This window comes from Acinonyx jubatus, chromosome X (assembly GCF_027475565.1).
Source record: "Acinonyx jubatus isolate Ajub_Pintada_27869175 chromosome X, VMU_Ajub_asm_v1.0, whole genome shotgun sequence".
Lineage (NCBI taxonomy): Eukaryota > Metazoa > Chordata > Mammalia > Carnivora > Felidae > Acinonyx > Acinonyx jubatus.
The window spans coordinates 23,881,864-23,897,598 of record NC_069389.1 but is presented as its reverse complement, the minus strand read 5'-3'; the positions used below and the strand labels follow the sequence as shown (position 1 = coordinate 23,897,598).

Sequence of the window (15,735 nt, the reverse complement as noted above, 5' to 3'; positions counted from 1 at the left end):
CTTGTCTTGCCTAATTGAAAATGGATTGAGAAGATGTATTTAGTGCCTTCAAAGAGAAACAGATGGGTGCTGTACATAGGAAAGGACTCAAAAGTCAAACCACAGAGCAAGGCTTCCTGCTGACAAGGGAAGGATCTGAAGCATCTCTGGGTCAGTAACATGGGCCCTGCCGGTTCCTTCTGTAAGTCATCATTGTTATTCTAGACACAAGCTGCCCTAATAATCCTATCAAATTCACTTGAACTCAATTCAGTAGAGGAAAATTAAAAAGATTCATTCAATTTGATTCTTCAAATACCTGCAAATGGGCAAAATGTGTTTTATTGCCATTCTAAAAGCAGGGCTTCCTCAAAATGCTAGGTGCGGTTTGGGCCTTGAGACTACATTCCCTGGAGTTAATTGCTACATGAAATAGAGACATTTTATAACGAAAGCATAATGAGATAATCACAACAATTTCTAAAAATCAACAATTTAAACCTGGCAATTTGGATGGACAGCACATCTGCACATGGCTTAAAGAATAGCACATCATTAAAGGCATATCCTTTTTTTTTTGTGAAGAGAAAAGGACTGTCCTGTTGATTTCCTGTTAGATGGCAAAACATAGTTTTGGCAGTGCTGCCTTGTGAAGGGTTGTTTACCGCTTGGAAAAGGGTTTCCTATTAGACATGTACTGAATATGTTGCAATGTCACTGAACAGTGTCAGCTGTGTAGCTGCCAAAAATGACATCAATTCTCACCCCCACAAAGACAGACATTGTTAGGGGTACCATTAATGAGGCACACACTTTTTCTTTCCTCCACTTTTGCTCTATGGAGGAAGAGATCAAGGCGTTCTAGTGGAATTATCTTTCCACAAAATAAAAAAGACTTAAAAAAACTGAACCACAAAAGGTTTTAAACAATACAAAAGTTAATGGACAAAAATGGTAGCAATGGACTCAAGGACAAAGTTTTCACATAAGAATATAGAGACATAAATACAAATACAAGCAGGCACATATGTGTGTATAAACACATTGTTCTCACAAAATATTCACTAAATCAACTGTATTGTAATCCTCTCAAACTGAACAGTGCACTCATCTACTTTTTATGTTTTTCTCTCTGATTTAAGTGTTACATACAAACAATACACATGCAGTAAAGGTTTTCCTATCCTTCGTGCTGCATAATAGTCATTAATAAAATCAACAATTACTTAAATTATTTCTGAAGAAAGGCTTTTTGCCTGTAATTTTTTCAGTAGGTTTTATCTGCCGGGTTCTTTCATTACATATATAATTACTACAATGGTACGCCTATAAGCTACTTTTGATCACCCTCTTCTGTTACCAAAGAATAAACAGTTCTGAAAGATCACTGGAAGAGACCAGAGCCACTTAACAAGCAAATGGCAATGCTGGGACTCAAAACCTATTCTTTCTGATTTCAAAACCTGCACTCATTCTCTACTATGACTGGCCACCCGCTACCATTAATATCTTATCTGAATAATTCCAACACCAACAAAAAATTACTAATGAAGCATTAATAATTACACCATAGTAATTAACTGTTAAATGAGTATCTGACCTGCAATTCCCCAGCATTATATACACAGTGAAAAAGGCTGGAAGTAAAGGAGAGAGGGAGGGAGTACTCAAAGAGAAATAAAGTGGTTTCATTCATTAATTTATCAAATATTTACTGAGTGATAATGATTTCCCAGACTCTGATAGGTGATAGAGATACAATGGTTATGAAAATCATTCACTGTCTCTGACCTCACCGACCTTACACTCAAGAGTGGGAAATTTTCATTAATAAAATAATCACACAACAAACTCTGTTAAGGCTACCTGGCAGAGGGACAGGGCACTACTTAAAATGTGTAAGACAGTCTACAGCCAGAGAGCCAAGTAAAAAGGAGAACTATAGACCAATTTCCCTGATGAATATGGATGCAAATGTCTTCATCAAGATATTAGCCAACCAGATCCAACAATACGTTAAAAAAATTATTCACCACAACCAAGCGGAATTTATACCTGGGATGCAGGGCTGGTTCAATATCCACAGAACAATAAACGTGATTCATCACATCAATAAAAGAAAGGACAAGAACCATATGATTCTCCCAATAGATGCAGAGAAAGCATTTGACAAAGTACAGAATCATTTCTTGATAAAAAACCCTCAAGAAAGTAGGGATAGAAGGAGCATACCTGGAGATCATAAAAGCCATATATGAACGACCCAACGCTAATATCATCCTCAATGGGGAAAAACTGAGAGCCTTCCCCCTAAGGTCAGGAACAAGACAGGGATGTCCACTCTCGCCATTGTTATTCAACATAGTATTGTAAGTCTTAGCCTCTGCAATCAGACAACACAAAGAAATGAAATGCATCAAAATTGGCCAGGAGGAACTTTCACTCTACACAGATGACATGATACTCTATATGGAAAACCCAAAAGATTCCACCAAAAAACTGCTAGAAATGATTCATGAATTCAGCAAAGTTGCAGGATATAAAATCAACGCACAGAAATTGGTAGCATTCCTATACAACAACAATGAAGCAACAAAAAGAGAAATCAAGGAATGGATCCCATTTACACTGGCAACAAAAACCATAAAATACCTAGGAATAAATCTAACTAAAGAGGTGAAAAATCTATACGCTGAAAACTAAAGAAAGTTTATGAAAGAAATTGAAGAAGACACACAAAAAAAAAATGGGAAAAGATTCCATGCTCCTGGATAGGAAGAACAAATATTGTTAAAATGTCGATACTACCCAAAGCAATCTACATGTTCAGTGCAATCCCTACCAAAGTAACACCAGCATTCTTCACAGAGCTAGAACAAATAATCCTAAAATTTGTATGGAACCAGTAAAGACCCTGAATAGCCAAAGCAATCTTGAAAAAGAAAACCAAAGCAGGAAGCATCACAATCCCAGACTTCAAGCTATAGTACAAAGCTATAATCATCAAGACAGTATGGTATTGGCACAAGAACAGACACTCAGATCAATGGAAAAGAATAGAGAACCCAGAAATGGACCCACAAATGTTTGGCCAACTAATCTTTGACAAAGCAGGAAAGAATATCCAATGAAATAAAGACGGTCTCTTCAGCAAGTGGTGCTGGGAAAACTGGACAGCAACATGCAGAAAAAAATGAACCTGGACCACTTTCTTACACCATACACAAAAATAAACTCAAAATGGATGAAAGACCTAAATGTAAGACAGGAAGCCATCAAAATCCTTAAGGAGAAAGCAGGCAAAAACCTCTTTGATCTTGGCCACAGCAACTTCTTACTCAACACATCTCTGGAGGCAAGGGAAACAAAAGCAAAAATGAACTACTGGGACATCATCAAAATAAAAACCTTCCGCCAGGCGAAGGAAACAATCAGCAAAACTAAAAGAAAACTGTTAGAATGGGAGAAGATATTTGCGAATGACATATAGATAACGGGTTAGTATCCAAAATATATAAAGAACTTACCAAACTCAACACCCAAAAAACAAGTAATCCAGGGAAGAAAGGAGCAAAAGACATGAATAGACACTTCTCCAAGGAAGACATCCAGATGGCCGACACATGAAAAAATGCTCAATATCACTCATCATCAGAGAAATACAAATCAAAACCACCATGAGATACCACCTTACCCCTGTCAGAATGGCTAACATGAACAACTCAGGCAACAACAGAGCACCGGCAGTGAGATGGGAGTATAGCAGACATAAAGCTGAAGAGGAAGTTTGTGCTAGGTTTTCTAAGATTATGTTAAGGAGTACTGGATTTCTCCTAAGAGCAACTGGAAGCTAATGGAGGTCATTGACTATGTGAAGGTCTTTGAAAATGATTGGCTTTAATTTTGAGGATATTACACCAAGAGAAAGGTTAGGATGCATTGCAAACATCCAGTCAAGGGAAGGAGCTGTGGATTAGGGTGACAGCAGTAGAAAATTAAAGAAATGAATACAATTGAGAGCTATTTAGGATGTTTTAGCTATGCTTATTGTTGCAGTTGTTGGCTGTGGTTCTAATTCTGGTTATGGTTACAGTTATGGCTATAGTATGGTTATGCAGGCTGAAAAATAAGGTTTAAATAATAACTCAGGTTTCTTGTTTGACTAACAACACACAAGGCTATTAACCATTGAAGGAAGGAACAGAAGAGGATGAGACTTGCTGGGACATGATCATGTGTTACCTTGATGACCTTCACATGTGGAGTTTACTGTACCTTTGAAACATTCCAAAGGAGATTTAAGGTAGATAGCTGTTTGGCTCCATGGTCCTGGAACTTGGGTGGGGGAGGGGCGGGTGGCAGGGCCTAGTAAGAGGAATATTCCAAGTCAAATGTAAACAGGTAGTATGGCAATCCTGAGAGCTGTTTACCAAATATTTCCAGTTCTTTGTCCCCTGGGTATGTGGTAGAGTTCAACATCCTAACCCGAATTTATCACTCAGAGGCTCATCAAAAAGAGAAACTACTTTAACATTTCAACACAGGTACAGGGACTTTAGTACAGGAAATTTTTTTAAGCAGGGGCTCAAAGAGCTGAGAGGCCAAATAAAGGGTGGATAGCAACAGAGGAAAACTCGGCCACATTCTCAGGAGGAGACAGTCAAAAAGGAAGTAGTGTTACCAGACCCCAGAAGCTACTTGTGTAAGCTGGAACCACATAAAGGCTATCTGTTGGGAGTTGAAATCACAGAGAAGCTGGCACTGCTGCAGATGCCCTCCAAAACTGAAACAATCACAAAATGAAATAATCTAGTTTCTACACTCCTTCCGCCTTCCATTCTCCCATCGCTATCTCCCAATGGCCAAACTACCTGGAATCAAAGAACAAGAAAATCTGGGAAATAAAATCCCTGGCAAACCAAAATAAGGTTGAGAAGGGGGAAGAATGGGCTCAGAGCAAACAGGAAAAAGACTGGCACCGGGTGTTCATTCATTCTGGTCAATGAGTTGAGAACACAACTAAGATGCCACTTTCAGAACATTTAATTACCAATGGGGGACTCTCTGATGCTCTTTCTCTTCTCATAATTACCAGTAACATTCTAGATAACAACTTCTCCATCAATCAGTGTCCAAGAGTGAGAACAATATGGAGTAGAGGCCCCAGCTGACCCACAAAACCAATATAGTGTACAACCTGTGTGAGAAATAATTTTTTTCTTTTAAGATACTGAAGTTTTGAGATTTGAAAATTGTTTGCTACTCACAGCATAAACTAGCCTATACTAAGTGATACAAGAATTACAAATGGTAAGTGGGGTGATGTCCAATTCAACCTTAAAGGGTCCACCAGTGATCACTGATGAAATTGATACTGAAAGCTAGGATTATAAACCCATTGATGCTGTAGGGACGTATCAGGTCAATCAGTTGTCAACAACAGTTTAAATTGCATAAAATATGCCTTAGAATATTATCTTTTCTAGATATAATTCTTAGATTTGCTGTATGTCCTTTCTTCCCCATCTTATACTTTTCTTTCTTTCCATTTACTATAGGTATGGTAAACCTCTCAGTTCTAAAGACGCATGTCTGGTTCTCAGGTAGTAACTACCATATTTAGGGATTTTTAACTTTTGGGTGGAACTTATAAGTCGTCTCCCATGAAAAGTGAGTTTATTTTTGCTGTCAGACCAAATAGTTGAGAACCACTAAAGTTTGGTAGTCGTGGTAGTCGTGTAATAATTTCAATGTCTGTATTTTGGCTCAGTGAAAGGGTTACATTTTGGTGGAGTCTTACTAGTTTTGTCCAAAGAGTTCTAAATTCACATGTGATCACAGGAGAGCTGATTTGAAAATTCTAGAACTTTCTTTCCCTGTGACAAAGAGAACAGCAACATTTCAGATACCAGTTGATCCAACAGCCTAGGTCTCATGGGACAACATGATGCAGACCTCTGAGTTGACCACTAGGATATGTAACAGGAGTAAGAAATAACTGGTACTGTTTTAATCCACGGAGATTTGGGGTTGTTTATTAGGACTGTCAGCTAGTCCACTCTGATTTATACAAATGGTAATTAAAACCAGACATATAAAGTGAATGATTCTGTGTAGAAAGAGATTAAGATTGGGCTCTAGAAGGAGTGCCTGGGTGGCCCAGTCAGTTAAGCGTCTGACTTCAGATCAGGTCATGATCTCACAGTTCTTGAGTTCGAGCCCCAAGTGGGGCTCTGTGCTGACAGCTCAGATCCTGGAGCCTGCTTCGGATTCTGTGTTTCATTCTCTCTGTGCCCCTCCCTGACCTGTGCTGTCTCTCTCTCTCTCAAAAAATAAAGAAGTGTAAACAAAAATTAAAAAAAAAAAGATTGGGCTCTAGGAGAACACACCATCAATAGGAGCAGAAAATATCAAGAGGGGAGAAAACTTCTGCCTCAGAAGCAATTTGAAGACAGTACTTCAAGAAAGAATTGTTAAGTGTTCATTATGGCTAAGATATCAAGTTTCAAAGAGGAATGAACAAGTGTTGGCAAGGCTGTGGAGAAAAATGAATACTCATGCCCTTTAGATGGGAACGCAAACTGGTGCAGCCACTGTGGACAACAGTAAGGAAGTCCCCCAAAAAGTTAAAAATAGAATTACGTTACAATCCACCAATTGCATTACTGGGCATTTACCCAAAGAACACAGTAACACTGGATACATGCACCCCTATGTTTATAGCAGCATTATTTACAGTAGACAAGATATGGAAGCAGCGCAAGTGTCCCTCAACTTACAAATGGATAAAGAACATGTAGTATATATACACAAAGGAGTATTACTGAGCCATAAAAAGAATGAAATCTTGCCATTTCCAACAACACGGATGGAGCTATAGAGCATAATGCTAAGTAAGTCAGTACAAGACAAATACCATATGACTTCTGTGAGAAATTTAAGGAACAAAACAAATGAACAAGGGAGAAAAAGAGAAACAGACTTATAATTATAGAGAACTAATGGTGACCAGAAGGAAGGGGGGTGGCAGGTTGGGTGAAGTAGGTGATGAGGATTAAAGCGCACTTGTGATCAGCAGAGCATGATGTATGGAGGTGTTGAATCACTAAACTGTACACCTGAAACCAATTTAACACAGTAAGTTATCTATAATTTGAAGTGAAATAAGAAAGAAAACTTCCACTGAATTTAGCACTAACATGGACATGATGAGTTCAGCAAGAAGTTTTGCATCAAATAAGGGAGACAAAGGCCAAAATAGTATGACTTGAAGATTAAGTGGGAATTTGAAGAAATGAAGAGAGAAAACATAAACAATTCCTTGGGAAAGTCTAAATGGAGGAAGAGACTGAGTGCAACAAGAGACACCCCAAAACCAGCATCGTGACACCAGGTTTTTCCAGACTCTTCTCCAGCACACCTCCTTATAATTTTATTAATTAACACATAAAATACACTTATTTGGAATTCTAGCTGGTGAGGTGGGTTAACAGTCACCTTTAATGTGAAAACTAAAGCACTTTATATTTATGATTCCCTAAAAAACCTGCTCTGTACTTGATTATTTTTTATAAAGAGAAATATATGCACCTGCACACTTATAGCTAAACCCAACTGTAAGAGATAACTGCAGATTTTAACATTATTAGTTAGGCTTCCATATGCTTGTATCATGATCAAATTTGGTTCTACCAGGCAGAAACGTATGGTCCTGAGAGAACACACAGTTTATATATGGAAAACACTATACTGATCCCATGTTGCAAAAAAAGTTACTGCATAAAAGTATGTTTTAGTTTTTTCATTTTTATATTTGTAATGCCTGGAACATCTACTGTGTGCCCTTTTCACTATTTTCTGGTGACATCCTTTCAGTCAAAAAGTATAGTTACCAGTGAGCAGCTTGTTAGTTGCTGATGATCTGGTTAATCCTTACATTTTCAGGGAATTTCTTATTCAAATAATATTCTGCAACCCTATAAAATAGAAGACACTATCCAAATGAAACATTTAGACCTCATGCATAGCTTTTAATTTCTGGTATACCTCTTTGTATGCACACATGTACATTTAAAGGCAGCAAGGAAAATACTTTGACGATGAAAATAATAACAGCAATTTTTCATCAAATCCCTCAAATGTGCCAAATCAGTGTTGAGTGGGTTATATATCTTAGCTCAAATGCCTCCAATAAATTTAAGTGGTAAGTATTAAAATTCCTGTTTTACATGCAAATGGAGGGTGGCACTTTAAGTCTATATAGGTAGCAGGTAACAGAACCAGGATGCTAACCAAGCCCCCTTTGTCACTAATTTGCTGCACATAAAATTGTGGATATTTTCCATTACAAACCAAAATATTCAATCTCCAGATTTTCAAGGGAATAGGCATAGAGTTTCATTCAGCTTTCTGAAGCTGAAGGTACAAGGTAAAAATTCCTTTGAGAGTCTGATAAAGACTGTCATTAGGGCCCTTAAGTAGAGTTTCATTGCACAGCATTGGCAAAAGAAATTGTAGAAGTCAGAAGTCTTATTTTCTGAAATACTTTACCTATTTCAAAGGAACTTTTGAGTTCTCACAAAGTGAGTAAAATAGCAACAGTTAAAAATCCTTTTAGAAAATTTTTTGTGAGATAAATTAATGGGGGTGGAAAATCCCTTCTCCTTCTATTAATATTTATTCTTCTCTATTAAACATTTTCAAATTTATCATTTGCAGAGACAAGTTAAATGTGAGACAATTGGTTTTATGTTTTTATATATGACATATTCATAATTAAAGGCTATTTTCTTCCCCACCCCAACTAATAGAAAATGATAATTTAAAAATAGATCACCCATGGGGCACCTGGGTGACTCAGTCCATTAATCATCCAGATTCTTGGTTGCAGCTCAGGTCATGATCTCAAAGTTCATGGGTTCAAGCCCCACATCAGGCTCTGCACTGACAGTGTGGAGCCTGTTCTAGATTCTCTCTCCCTCCCTCTCTGCTTCTCTCCCACATGCAGGTGTAAGCTCTTTCTCACAAAAAAATCTTTAAAAAAAGTAGATCACACCTAGAATGTGGTTCACATTCTACCTTTGTCAATAACTTTCACACCATGGGCAGGACAATAAAAAATTTACAGATGTTATTTCTCTAAAGCTGGCTAACTTCCTCTGAAATTCCAAAATTTGAAGTGCCCACAGAATAGGCAGATTACATGGATAACGTTAATTATCATTCATTTTGCACAGATTGTATTTAGTTAATAGTTACAATTCCAAGAACCAACCAAATAAGCAGCTTAATATGGGGTAAATGGAAGCACTTCTAAAAATCAGAAAACGTAGGTTAAAGTAACAGATAGTATACAAATACAAGTGTTTTTGATAAGCCATGGAGCCCCACTAAGCCCTATTTCCCTACTTTCACAAATTAAACAGGATACTTAATTCAAAGAGTCATGATGAGAATAAAATGAAAAAGCACCTTGCAAGCTATAATGTCAACTTCAATAAAGATGTGATGTTTTATAACACGATAGATATCGTGTAAATGAACGCTAATTCCTCTGACAGGTAGTCATTATTGTATTTGGTTGAAGTAGTTGTTTACTGGCCAAACATAATTTTTTTTGTCCACACTAAAGCTGATGCCGTTATACGAAATACAAAAAAAAAAGTATAATAAAATCTCAATTCTTCAAACAAAGGGAACTCAAAACACACTCAGAGTTTAAATTTACTTTTGACATACCCTAAATTTGTAATTCAGCAGACTTGCTTACCTAATAAAACTTTTAATACCATCACTGTTATCATTTCTGTAAAACAACATTAAATGAGGGTGGTCCTGGAGGATTTGAGGAATCCTGGGAAATAAAATAAAAATCTGTATGGTATTTGCAAGTACTAGAGGGAGTACATTCCTAGTGGGATGCAGAGGCATTACAGGTTGATTTCATTCAAGGACATGTGTGACCTTAGACGCTTCAAAATACATGACTATAAAACCTAAAAAGGAGTATTAATAAGGCCCACAGGCCCACAGGCAAAACTGAAAGGCCCACAGGCAAAACTGTTTTCTTATAAACTCTAAAAATTCTTTCAAAGAAAATCATTTTATTATTTGAGAATGTGGGATTCCAGTCTATCAATAGCTGTTTTATATTTCTAAGGCTTTAATTCTACAAATGTAAATGCATGATGCAAATGAAACCTAAGTATCATTTGTTAATTACCCTAGCTTTGTCCATAATATCTTTTACTGTCCCTTGGAAGGCTTTTACTGTCCCTTGGGTCAGACAGATGCAAAAGGGAGGGGGATAAACAAACAGAGAAATTCCTCAGAGTCAAAAGACTTAACATTTAAAATGGGTAATTCCAATGTCATTAGAGAATTAAGGCAACACAATTTTTTTAAATGACAAATTAAGTAGTATGTCTAATTTCCCTAAGGCTACTGAGGTGTTTATTAAAAGCTGACAATAACTCTGATCATTTACTACTATAGTAAACAACATTCATTCTGATGTTGTTGTCTGGAAAGGTAAAGTGTGTGGGTATTGTCTGGCCAAGGGTAAGGGTTTGCTGCCAACCCAGCGTCCAGACTCATTTTCTTTTCCAAGTGTTCACACTGTACTCTTACTGTGGCAATCACAAATGGCCACCAGTATTTTTGGTTTAGCTTTGCTCACAAATATCTCTAGAGAAAATGAGAAAGGATTAAAGAGCTGCCTCTTTGGAGGTCTAGAAGGAAGCTAAAACAACTGAAGGAAAATCCATTTTAATGATTTTCCTTCTCTGTTATCCATAATTAAAATAAAAATTATGATTTAAATATCTTTAATACTCTTCTGAGATAAAAACTGTAATTCATAAGAATATGTTTTGTTTACTTCAGTATGTTATAGGTTTATTGATGATGTATGATCAAAGCAGAGTTGATACAGATATAGAAACAACAGAGAACAAGGCATGCCCAGCCCCTGATCCAGAGAACTTTCAGGCCAGTCACAGTCAGTTAATATGATCAATTCAGTCCAAAAAACCAATTGCTGTAGGCTGCGTGAGGTTCACCAAGGAAAATGCAAACTGTGCAAGAGAAATCCCCATTACTGTTACTGTCATGATTCCACCTCATCCATTCAACTCTGTCAAATGCATTCTTTGAACCGTGACACATCAGCTGGTTCATTTACATCTCAGTTTTATTCATCAATAGCCAGTCATACTTTAAAAACAAAATTACATCAATGAAGAAAACCTTAAGTTGGAAGACGTTCTAAATCCCATTTTGTAAACATTCCTAAAAATTATGCAAATCGGAATAGAAGATCCTCCTGCTTAGGGTCACCTAAATGGCCAGATTTCATGAAAAATAACTTTCCAATGAATGTAAGACAAATCACCATCTCCTGTATACCACTAAGCCAAAAAATACCCCCAAAAACAAAAATTCAAACACTACTAATTAAAAGATGACACACCACAGATTGTTTCCTGGTTTCAGAGATGCTAAGTGTACACTTATAATGGATTAAATATGGTCATTTTTTTGTTTGCTTACCTTCTTCCTGTAGAACATGTAAAAGCTGACCCAAAAGAAGTTGACAGGGAAGCTCATTCAATAATTTAAACTCACCCTCGTTCCATACATTGGGAAATTATTTGCTTGGTATAACCTATTGGTATACTGTTAAGTATAACCATGACTGTGTTATGATTTCCAAATTCTAAGCAACTACCAGCCCAAATAACTAAATGCAACCTAGGGGTTGATGAGATGGACTAAAATATTGAAAAATAAGGATGACTTAGGAAGGTAAACCTCACCAGACTAGATGCTGGCGTGAAGAGGTAGCTGGGGTTTTCACCAACCAAGTAAAGCAGTTTATATTATACTTGTAAGGAGATTATAAGGAGAAGATTGTTGGTCCAGTTATACAAGGTGTTTTTTGCCAACTAGTTACAGTATCATAGAAACCAAATATCTTGTTTAGTACAATATTCAGTTGGTAGAAAGTTAACTAGTTTGATATTTAAAATGATAGCTTTCTTTATTCTAACCAATTCCCCAAGTCTCCCATAGTAAAAAGCTCTGCCATTACATACTGTTTTATTTAGTTTACTTTTGTTCCCTATTTTGGAGACAACAGAAGAGCCTCTGGAAACCCATAAAATGTCTCATTTAAAAATTATAACACAATTAACAACAATTATGCTCATCAATGTGACATTAATTTAGAAATTAAAACCACAAATTTAAAACTTTCAGTTCCTTTCAAAGCTTAATATTTAGTCAGTATTCAATAATTAAAATCTTCACAAATTTATTAAAACCCTACTAAAATCCTATGAGGTGTTAGGTACTTGGCTCATAGCTAAGGACCACTAAGTAAATAAAATGTGATTCCTACCATCAAAAATAATCCCAAATTTATGGACTGTTCAACAATCATATATGACATTACCTACCATTTATATACCAATAATTTGGCTTCTAACAACTCACAATATGCAGAAAAAGCAATCAGTTTCCTTTCTGTCTTCTGGATAGACAAAGTGTTAGAAACCTGTTTAGTTTATATCATAATAGTAAAGGTACAGTTGTAACATAGTAAAAGACATCAAGAGTTTTACCATATCTCCTAACATAAAACCCGAAGAAGCAGTGCTATTTTCATGCCTTCTGAAAGGCACTAAGTATGTTTAACATGATGAAAAATGTCCACAAATCAACCATTGTATCACATTTATTCAAAGTCTAAGGAATTAAAGTACTGAAAATTATTTTCATCCAATAGTGGGTAGAATTTTGCCAACACCAAATATAGTCTTAAATATATGGCATTCAGGGGTCCCTAGGTGGCTCAGTTGGTTGGGCATCTGAGTCTTGATTTTGGCTCAGGTTAATATCTCACAGTTCTATGAGAATGAGCCCCGTGTCAGGGTCTGTGTTGACAGCATGGAACCTGCTTGTGATTCTTTCTCTCTCCCCCTCTTTCCCTCTCTCTGTCCCTCCCCCACTCATGCTTTCTCCTTCTCTCAAAATAAATAAATAATCATTAAAAAATATGTGGGATTCTTATCACAGAACTACCACTTACTCTGAAAATTCACTTATTGTTTGGAGTCCTAGTTGTCCCTCTGAAAAAGTTGACAATGAAATGAAATATTAATACAAAATTACTTTGTAAATACAACAGATTTAAGATATTAGTTTTCTATGAGTAAACATACTTGTCAATAAAGAAATCTACAAAGTGCCCAGGAGAAGAATGTATTCTGCTTTTTTTCCCTTAACATAAAGAAGTTGTCATGCTGTTGTAGGCAGAACAACGGCCTCCAAAGATGCCCATGTCCAAATCCCTAGACCCTAGGAACATGTTACTCCTTACATGGCAAAAAGGACTTTGCAGATATGATTAAGGATCTTGAGATTATCATGGATTATGTATGTGAGCCCACAAGGATCCTTGTAAGTAAAAGAGGAAGTAAGGCAGAGAAGTAGATATGAACACAGAAGCACAGGTCATGATGATGTGATTGTTGGCTTTCAAGATGAAAAGCAGGCCACAAGCCAAGGAATGTGGGAAGCCTCTTGAAGCAGCTGGAAAGGCAAACAGCTTCTTCTTCAGTCTTTAGAAAAGAATGCAGCTCCACCAACACCTTCATTTCAGCCCAGTGAGACCAGTGTGAGACTACTGGCCTCCAGCACAGTAAAATAATAAATCTGTGCTGTTGTAACCCACTAACCTTGTGATCTTTTAACAGCCCTAGGAAACTAATATAAATGCCATAGGAGAGTGCACAGTTGGATTCTAGTCCCCTGGGCTCTAAGTACAAGCACTGGGCTATGTGATTTTAAGTCCATCCCTCCCTGTTTTAAGTAGGGTAGTTGAATGAAAGTGATCTCTCAGGTCTCCTACATCTCAAAAAAACAAAAAAAGAGTAATTAAACACGCTAACTTCTCCTTTCTTTCTCTTTTCCATCTTCTGTGCTTCCTCCCCCCCTTGAATTACATGAACTATTTCCTTTCTGTTGTATTTTATGCTTCAGGAAGAAGGTAATTCGTTGTGCTAGCTGGTCTGGTAAAAACTGCTGAGGGATAATGAGACCCACTTACCCTGATGAGCCATGTCAGCTGCTTTCCTTCACTGACAATAAGTATGGAAACTTCCCTTGCCCACTCCAATTTTCCCTGAGTCTATTTTCCGGGTCTCAAAATACACAGGCAGAAGTTACATAGGAATCCGATATGAACTCAAGGTCTCTAGAGAGTAGCTAGTTTCCTGGGCAATTATATGTAAAAATGTTCTCATCAAGATGATTCCCTTTAAAGACTGTCTTGAGCTCTAAGATTTTAAAAATTCATGATTTGTCATTCCCAATTATATGCAGGGAATTTATAAGAATCTGTGGGGAAAAAAAAACAATCTGTGGTTTCTCTATATAAGGCCACTAACAACACAGTCAACCCTGAACCAAAAGGGTCCACTAAACTGCATGTAACAATAGCCAGTAGCTAAAAAATGTATTTGTGCTTTGTTCAACCCTAAATTTTAATAATTTTAATGGAAGTCATGAATTTCAGGATTAAGATGACTGAAGTGTTTAGGCTTTAATTCTTTAAACATCAGTTTTGTCACAATATTAAAATGGGTGATTATTCAGTATTTAAAAGAACTTGATGTTTTTTTTTAAATTTTTTTTTATTTTTGTAATAATTTTTTTTTACATTTTTATTTATTTTTGAGAGACAGAGCACAAGTGGGGGAAGGGCAGAGAGAGAATGAGACACAGAATCCGAAGCAGGCTCCAGGCTCTGAGCTGTCAGCGCAGAGCCCGATGCAGGGCTCGAACTCACAAACTGTGAGATCATGACCTGAGCCGAAGTTGGGCGCTTTAACCGACTGAGCCACCCAGGCGCCCCTAAAAACATTTTTTTTAATGTTTATTCATTTTTGAGAGACAGAGAGAGACAGAGCATGAGCAGGAATGGGCAGAGAGAGAGGGAGACACAGAATCTGAAGCAGGCTCCAGGCTCTGAGCTGTCAGCACAGAGCCCGACATGGGGCTCGAACTCATGAACTGTGAGATCATGACCTGAGCCGAAGTTGGACGCTCAACTGACTGAGCCACCCAGGTGCCCCTGAAGTTTCATTTTTAAGTAGTAAGGAAACATTATATTACAAGTACTCATACCCTTGTGAAAGAAGGCTGCATAAGTTCTATGGTTAAGATATAAATTCTACTCCTAGGTATTTACTCCAAAGAACTGAAAACAAATATTCAAATACTTGTATATCAATGTCCACAGCATCACTATTCACTATTGCCAAAAAGCAGAAACAACTTAAGTGTTCATCAACAGATGAACGGATAAACAAAATACGGTATATACATACAATGAATTATTATTCAGTCATAAAAATTATGAGGTATTGATACATGCTACAACATGGATGACCCTCAAAAACCCACTAAGGGAAAGAATCCAGACACAAAAGGTCACGTATTGCATGATTCAATTTATATAAAATCCAGAGTAGGTAAATCTATAGAGAGAGCAGATTAGTAGTTGCCAGCGGCTGGTGGTTAGGAAATTGGGAATGAGTGAACACATGCAGGTTTTCCTTCTGGGCTGATGAAAATGTTTTGGAACTAAATAACATGGATGGTTGCAGAACACTGTTCATGTTCTAAATCACACTACATTGTATGTTTTTAAATGGCTCATTTTATGTTCTGTGAATTTCACTTCAATTTTAA

The 15,735-nt window shown here is 37.0% G+C and overlaps 1 protein-coding gene across 1 annotated transcript in view; it reads right to left on the bottom strand.

Annotated features, from left to right (window-relative positions):
* The window catches only part of IL1RAPL1 (interleukin 1 receptor accessory protein like 1), a 1,339,829-nt gene that overhangs the window by 1,242,286 nt on the left and 81,808 nt on the right, over window positions 1-15,735 (bottom strand). The window lies entirely within an intron of this gene.